This window comes from Camellia sinensis, chromosome 8 (assembly GCF_055761805.1).
Source record: "Camellia sinensis isolate YWXY chromosome 8, ASM5576180v1, whole genome shotgun sequence".
In the NCBI taxonomy this organism is placed as follows: Eukaryota; Viridiplantae; Streptophyta; class Magnoliopsida; order Ericales; family Theaceae; genus Camellia; species Camellia sinensis.
The window spans coordinates 31347208-31355855 of record NC_138968.1 but is presented as its reverse complement, the minus strand read 5'-3'; the positions used below and the strand labels follow the sequence as shown (position 1 = coordinate 31355855).

At 37.1% G+C, this 8648-nt stretch overlaps 1 pseudogene; it reads right to left on the bottom strand.

Annotated features, from left to right (window-relative positions):
• Positions 1-5795: 5795 nt before the first annotated feature.
• On the bottom strand, positions 5796-7672 carry LOC114314795 (cytokinin dehydrogenase 6-like; annotated as a pseudogene).
• Between the last annotated feature and the right edge of the window lie 976 nt (positions 7673-8648).

Here is an 8648-nt window from a genome sequence, read left to right as displayed (position 1 = left end):
CCGACCACTTGGCCTTGGGACCTCCAGTTTCCTAACACTTGTCCTCCAAATAGTGCCTTATCCTTCATAAAGGTTCCAGCTTCAGGGTTCCCTCATTCTAACTTAGTTTTGCACCAAAATGGAGGCATTTCTTGTCTAAAATCTCACAAATTGGATTGTTACCTTGGATGGCTCGGAAAAGTTAAACTTCCGGGGCTTCGGCATAAATGCACTATTCACGCTGGGCCGCACCCCGCTGAATTTTCCGTTCCTTCATGCCGCGGCAAGGTTTTGGAATCCGGTGACACATGTCTTTAGCTTTGGCGGACAAGAGATATGTCCCACTTTTGAAGACTTCCAAGCTTTGATGGAGTCCGAATGCGAGGAAGAGATTTTGCCCCAATTCCGTTTCAGCCGGTTCCAAGCCTTAGGACGGATGTGTGGGCTCACTATGCATGACGCTCGGTCTTTGATCTGCGATGGGAAATTGGACATCCCGAGCTTGGTTCATCAATTTTCTGATGCCGGTGACCGCGACGACCACCACTGGCAGGGTTTTCAGCGACATGCGCTTTGCTTGTGCATGCTGTCCCATTTCTTGCTTGCCTCGGGCTTCGGAGGATCTAGTGTCCGGTTGACTGAGGTTGCCCAAGGTTTAAAAGAGGGAAAGAGCTGCATTACCATGACACTGACTGAGACATTGATGGATTTGGATGCTTTTCATCGCCGAGAGACGACTAGATTCGCGGGGAGTCCACTACTTCTACAGGTAACGTTTCCCACCCTATCTCACATATATTTCTCACATCACTCGGCCCTCAGGCTCGGTTTTTCTCTCAAAACCCTTTTCTCACTTTTCTCTCAACGTACATCTCTCTATTCTTTAATCTCTCATTTTTCATCCCTTCCTAGATATGGTTGATGGATAAGTTGAAGGTTGTGGACTCATGCTCAGCATATTCAGCTCACGACTATTTCTTCCAACGACGTCTAGTCGATGCCCTTAATGAAGGATGGTGGTGCGAATGGATGTGCAGTCTATCCACTACCAGTATTGCTTGGCCCTACCCTTGGCTCAATCTGTCGACGAAGAGTTACAGCATGTCTCACCAGCCCGGGATTTAGTTGATAGGTTTGACGCATTGTGCCTTTTATTTTCTGTTCCGATTCCGGCGCCAGTTCGGACATGATCATACTTGCCTGGAAGAGGGGATAGAGTACCCTGCTGCATTTCCAGTCTGAGGTGCACAGCTAGCTCGGTATGCCACTGTAAGGAGGACGAGAGAGACACAAGAACACCTGACTATGCCCTGAATTTATTTGCTTTATCAGTACTTTCAAGTTTTGTTTATGAAATATAATAAAAAACAAATTCAATTTGTATTCAAGAGCAGGAGAACTCTGTACTGAAATCAATGTAATTGAAGGTTGTGGATACTAAAATTTTTTCGTTTGGTCCAAAAATGGTCTAAGTTGTAAAAAGATTAATTTGAGCAAAATCAATTTTTATTAAAACTTTTCAAAACCATTTTCGATATGGATCACAACTGGACACGCCCAAGATCTATCATTGAGATGCACAACCTCGGATCCCAGCAACTAGAAAGTTGCCCCTAGTCTGAATAGCACTGCACTGGAGATCACAACCGAGCTCTTGAATACAGAATAGACAAAGATGACCAACATGATCACACAGACAAAGTTGATCGGGGTGTTTATGGCTGGACTTCAGGATTAAATTGCCTAAGTATCCCAAATATGGGAATCAAGCCTTACGTAGTTCGGCTCGGGTTCACTCGTGTATTAACACTCTCCTTTTGCGCTCTAACTTTTGCCAAGGCCGTCCTGTCTGGGTTTTCAACCTTGCGAGCTCAGTTTTTATTATTTTAAATTTTTCATGCTCTAACTTTTGCCTTGGTCGCCCTTTCGGGTTTTCGACCTAGCGAGCCACTCAGGGATAGTATTTCTTCAACTTGTCCATGTTGATTGGCTGGGAGAACTTTAGGCCATCTAGGTCCATCAGAACGACAGCTCCACTCGACCAGATAGACTTGATGATGTAAGGACTAGTCCAATTGGGTTTGAACTTGCCCCTAGGGTCGTGGATGGGAGCTCGGTTGTTTTTTAGCACAAGATCTCCTTCTTTCAAATTCCTGGACTTAACCTTCTTGTTGAAAGCCCTGACAATTCTTCGTTGATAGCCCTGAACATGATACAGTGCTTTCACCTTTCTTTCGTCAGAGAGCATGAGTTCTTCGAACCTGCCTCGCTGCCAATCTGCCTCAGCTATCTGATACTCAGCCAATACCCGTAATAACGGAACCTCAACTTCGATAGGAAAAACAGCCTCCATCCCATAGATCAAGGAATATGGAATTGCTCTAGTAGAAGTTCGAATTGAAGTCCGGTAGCCCCAGAGAGCGAATGGTAGCTTATCCGGCTAGTCCTGGTAGGTTTCCATCATCTTCTGCAAAATGTGCTTGATGTTCTTGTTGGCGGCCTCGACTGCTCCGTTGGTCTGCGTCTGATATGTAGATGACTTATGAAAAGCCACGTTGTATTTCTCCACCAAGTCGATCACCTCCTTTTTGAAGTGAGAGCCATTATCTGAAATAATCTCATTCGGAACCCGTAGCGACAGATGATGTTATTCCTGATGAACTTAGCGACAAGCGATGCCTTCAACACTGCATAAGATTGGGCCTCAACCCACTTTGTGAAGTAGTCTATCGCTACCAGAATGTACTCATGCCCGTTAGACCCTTTTGGAGCGCCAGCCCCATCAATCCCCCAGACTGAAAACGGCCACGGCAAAGTCATGTTATACAGCTTTGACGGCGGAATGTTCATGCAGTTTGCATGGATCTGACATTTGTGGCATCGTCGGACAAAGCCAATACAATCCTCTTCCATGATGGACCAGTAGTAACCCTACCTAAGGATCTTCTGGGCTAGCATCACCCCGCTCATGTGCGCTCCGCACTCTCCTCCATGGATGGCCACCATCAGGCGCTTGATTCTTCAGCATCAACACACAGTTTATGCATCCCGAGATTGCCCCTCTTGTACAGTTTACCCCCGCAGACGATGAACTGAGTAGCCATTCTTCGAATTGCACTCTTATCTTTGGCATTTGTCCCTGGTGGGTATGATTCCTTTTCCAAGAAGTTCTAGACATCATAATACCAGGGGATTCTTATCTTGTACCTCATCTATGGCAGCAATCAGCTCGTAGGCCAGTACAAATTTCTGTTCAATGATGATCGGATGCATCCGGACTCCGAAAGGAATGTCTATCATAGAAGATAGAGTTGCTAATGAATCTACGAACCTGTTGTTCTCTCTTAACTGATGAGCAAAGTTCAGTTTCTCAAATCGAGGAATCAACACGTCCAAGGTTTGGTAATAGATTCTCATCTTTTCTTCACTACAACAAAAGTAACCTGTGGTGACGAAAACTAGTGAAGAAAATAAATTTCGTCACTAAATAATAATAATTCGTGAGGAATTTATAAATTGTCATATATAATAAAAAAATAAAATGAATAGGTGACGAAATTTATTTTCGTCAACAAATACTCCCTTTTAGGTGAAGAAAAATTAAGTTTCGTCACCAAATATTTTCTCGTTAATTTTTTTGGATGGCGCCAAAATTTTGAAACTTTTGGTGAGAAAAAATTTGTCACTAGTATAAAATTATTTGTGAGGAATACATTTTTGTCAGTAATAATTTTTAATATTTTTGAGATCTTTTGGTGAGAAAATAATGTTGTCACCAATTTTGGTAGAAAAATTTTAATGTATTAAGCAGTAATAAAAAAAAAAGGAAAATATCAGTGCGTTTGGTTTCAGTTTTCTAAAAACAGCGTGTTTTGTTTTTCTCATTTTATAGTTTTTAGTTAATATTTTTTAAATTTTACGTAATTTTTTTACTTTTTTAGATGCACCTTATTTAGATGTATCTAAATAGTAAAATATTTGTGAAAAAATATTTTAAAAAATTAATAAATACACAAAAATATGAAAAATGTAATGAATTTTTATATATATATATTTTTATATTTTTTGGTATTTAGTGTATTTTTTAAATATTTTTTTTTCACATTTATTATACTTTTTAAGTGTATTTATATTAGGTGTGTGCCTAAAAATTAAAAAACAAAAACACTTAAACTATTAAAAAAAATCATTAAAAATATTAAAATATGAAAAATAAATAAATAAAATTTTTTGAAAACTAATTCCTAAAAACTGAAACCAAACAAGTTAAATTTTTTTTAATCCTTTTCTGTTTACCATCTCTCTCTCTCTCTCTCTCTCTCTCTCTCTCTCTCTCTCTCTTTCTCTCTCAAAACACACACGCAATACCTCTCTGCCATCGCTCTTTCCCTCGCTACTCCACCTTCAACGCCTACACTACCGTCGGCCCTTCCTGTATAAATAGGGCTCCACTTTCTGCATCAAACCCAGGTTCTTTTTTCTCTATTTTTTCCTTGTAGTGCATCGATTTAATCGAGTTGTTTCAAAAATTTTATGGGTTTCAATTTGCACATTTTTTTTAGCTTATAATCTGGCTTTATTGTTGATTTGGGAATAAATTTGGAATTGTTTTCTTTTTTGAGTGATTTAAAAGCTTTGATTTATCATTTGGGTTTTCAAGTTTATATGTATTTTTTTGGGTTTTTCTTGGTAGTTAATTGTTAGCCATCAATGCTCTGCTTAGGGATTAGATTTATAAAATAGGGATTCAATTCTGGTGATTTGTGCTTCGTTTCCTCATATTGAGCAAAGATTTGGGGGAAAAAAATTTCTGGAATAAAAAAATTTGCTATTTTATTTGAACAGAAATTTCTTAAAAATATTTGCGTTTACTTTATTTTTGAGTTAAGAAAGTGAAAGACATTGATCTTGTGAGTACAATGAAACGAAAATGAAAGAAAATGATGAAGATTTGAGGAAGAAAATCAAGAGAGAGAGAGAGAGAGAGAGAGAGTTGAATTTTGCTTTGGTTTCATTCTGTTTTTTGAAGAAGAAGACAAATGTTATCCTGTGTGGGTGTGTTTTTTACACAACTTAGTTAATTATTCAGTGTGGTTGTGTCCTAGGATGATTGTTACATCCTAGTGAATTAGTTATTTAGTGTCGTTGGGTCTAAAATTATTTATTACATCCTAATTGATTTGAGACAATTAGATGATTAATTTTAGATCAGAAATTATCTTTTTGTTTATATACTGAAATTGATTTTGCCAGTTGTACCTGGTGGAGAGTTAGTGCCTTGGTTGTTAGCATTCTTTGTAGTTTTTATTGTTTCATGGTGTTTGTGTTATCACAAACAATGTTCCGAGATACATTTTTGTTGTAGCTGAAAATCTTTGGAACTATTCATTGATGATCCCCAGGGTGTGGACTCTGTTGCTTCTCGTAGGGTGTGGGGTATTTCGGTATGTTTTATTGAAGTTGGTTTATTGGTTTGTACTCTCTCTCTCTCTCTCTATATATATATATATATATATATATATATTTTTTTTTTTTCTATTTTTGGAAGTAGATGAACTTATTTGGAGAGCTGTAGGGCTATGGCAATTATATTTAAACTGTTGGCATAAAGATTTGTAATTATTATTTACATCTACTTACATCCAGAAGATAACCTCGATGGCATAGCTGGAAGCATGAAGGTATTTTGTTTTTGGACCTCTTTCTATAGATGTGTTGCCTTCACTTTATTCTTTCTAAAGAACATGTGCTTATATAAAACATACGTATATATACATGTATTATTCTAGATTTTATGGCCAGGATAGTTTATTACCCTATAAATCTAATTGGCCAGGATAGTGTATTACCCTATAACCTCCATTGCTTGTATCTGTTAGAATGTTGCCAAAAACTTCTTCAGCAAAATTGTGTATTTTGCTTCTAGGAACGAAAAGATTGAGCCATGGGTGTGGAACTTCCCACAAGCCTTTTGATCTGGGACACATGAACTCTATCCAAGAATTCTACATATGAAACTTGTAATACAAAAAGTGTTGATGAGATATAGCTTAGTTGGGATAAGTTCTCAATTTCCTGCACCAAGCAAGCAAGCAGGTATTAGAGTCGTTGGGTTTATTTGCTTCTTTACTAACTATAGTGGAGGATTGGTGGGTCATGATATGCCTCACCTGGTATATTATATCATCTTTTTCTAGGTTGATGTTTTTGGCCAATTCAAGACAGTAAAGTTTTCTTCCATCTAATTGAAATTGGTTGGCTCGAACTGGCTCTTGCGGATTGAATGATGATCTCCAATTATTCAGGAGACCTATCTTGTTTATTATCACAAATCCTTCAATGTAATCGAACGTGTTCTCTGCAGATATCAAATGTTCCTGGTCTCTGATGAATGCGGAGAAGTCTGAGTACAAAACTCTTATCCATGTTACCTGTTCGGAATGGCATGGTGTTATGAAACTGGTAAATTCTACTATACTGGAGCTTATTTTGAAGTTTACAAATATATGTGTGTTTTTACCATTTTTGGTGCTGGTTCTAGAGAAATTCTTGCTAGTGTGATTATGCCAAACTGGCCAAGTCCTCCAAGGACACCATGAAAGAGGTTTGCATTTTGCTTCTCTAAACAATTTACTACCTTCCCTTTTCCTACACAATTTCAGTAAATTTTGAATGCAAATACAAATTCTAAGAATGTGATGAACTGCTGTTCAGTGACCAATGGTTATGTATCTTTTATGAAAACAAGGTATGATTCTCGGACAATATGATGAGGAAAACTGGAAACTTCCTAGTCCAGTTTTTAATGAATGGAAAACAGGTGGAACAAAGTTAAAGTTGAAGTTGTTGTATGGTTTTTCCATCTTAATGTTACATGTGTCATATGTTGATCTAGTTCTCAAATTGTGTAATGAGCCTGTTTGGTGCAATATTTTTTATGGTTAATTATTCCAAAATCCCCTAAATTATTAGTGAATATCATCTTAATCCTCATCATCTATGAACTCTTACATATTGACCTCTTAACTATAAAAATCGTTCAATTGCCCCATTCTAAAAGGTGGTCTAGAGGGGGTGAAAGTGATACATTTTATGGTTGAAGGGATCAAAATGTACATGTTCATAGATGAGGGGTAAGCTGATTTCTCTAAATAGTTGAGGGGATCTTAGTGTAATTATCCCTATTTTTTTATTTTGAAAGTTGATAATCAATAAGCAGAAGTTAAAAACATCATTTCCTTAACTTTTTGATAGATTGCACTAGGCACAGTGGCATAGATTCCCAAAATTAAAAGAGTTAATAAATTGCACCAAGCAGGCCCATGCAATCTATGAACATGCGATGCTGTCCTGTTACAAATTTATTTATTTATTTATTTTTTGGGTACAAACCTGTAACTACTTCCAACTGGTGGACATTACTGATCTGAGGACCATGACAGAATGCCTGCCCACTAATCCCTGCATTTGACAAAGTACCGCCAACTGTGAGATGTAGGTAATCTGTCCAAGACTTCGGTGCTAACCCATGTTTCAGGCTTTCATGCAGGATATTAATCCACAATTTGCCACCATAGACATCTACATAAGGATGTTTTCCAATGTAAACCTGCATTTCCATTCCACTGAATGATTCCATGTTGATCATGACTCCTTTGTGAGCTTTGTGCCTAGCCTTGCATTTCCATTCCATTGTGAGTTTTCTTAATTTGTTTAATTATTTTCCCATAACTCATTGAATTCAGCCAAAATTCCTCACCTTCTTTGTGGTGTATTTTGATTTCTTTTTCCTGATCATATTTTGTGGTTTTTGAATCGAAGAGGAAAGAGAGAGAGGTGGGGAATTCCTACTAAGTTTTTCACCTTTTTTTACTCGAAATCTGCTAAAATTATTTGATGTAGTTATTAGAATTTTTGTAAGCAAGATGCTTGTTTAGTGGTTGAGTTCTTATTTATTCTTCTACCTAGTTTAAAATGTTAAATAAAATATTTTTCATATTAACTACTTGCTTATGAGCTTCAGGTTGAATAATTGGAGCGAGAGGTTGCTGAGCTTCGACATGCCCTTGCTGATAAGCAAGAACAAGAAAATGTCATGCTTTAGGTTTTGCATTGCTTTATGTTTGACAATTAAATATGTAAAAAATTGGTTCTTGTTCTCTATTATGTGATAAAGATTTCTAACAATATATTGATTATGACTTATCTGATAGGTTTTGATGAGGGTAGAGCAAGAACAAAGGGTAACAGAAGATGCTCACAGATTTGCTGAGCAAGATGCAATAGCTCAGAGATATACTGCTCAAGTGCTTCAGGTTTTACTTTTTGATTTAAACTTATTTTTTTAGTACTGCTTTACTATAATGTTGGGTGGTTATTAGACTTTATACAACCCATGCAAATTAGAGATATCATGCAAATCACAAGGTAAACAAAGCAAGTAAGCAAGCACAAGAATCTAGTTAGCCTTTTTCTTTTAAAAAAATAAAAAACCAAAATTATAGGATGCAAAATACAAGAAACTAGATTGTCATGGATCTTATCTTCCCATTGGCATATGAGCACTGAACATTGTTTTTTTGTGTATGTGGAAGATAGATCATATTAATAGAAATCACTTAGTATACCTACTATGGTCTAGTCCTATTTCATATTAATAGAAATCACTT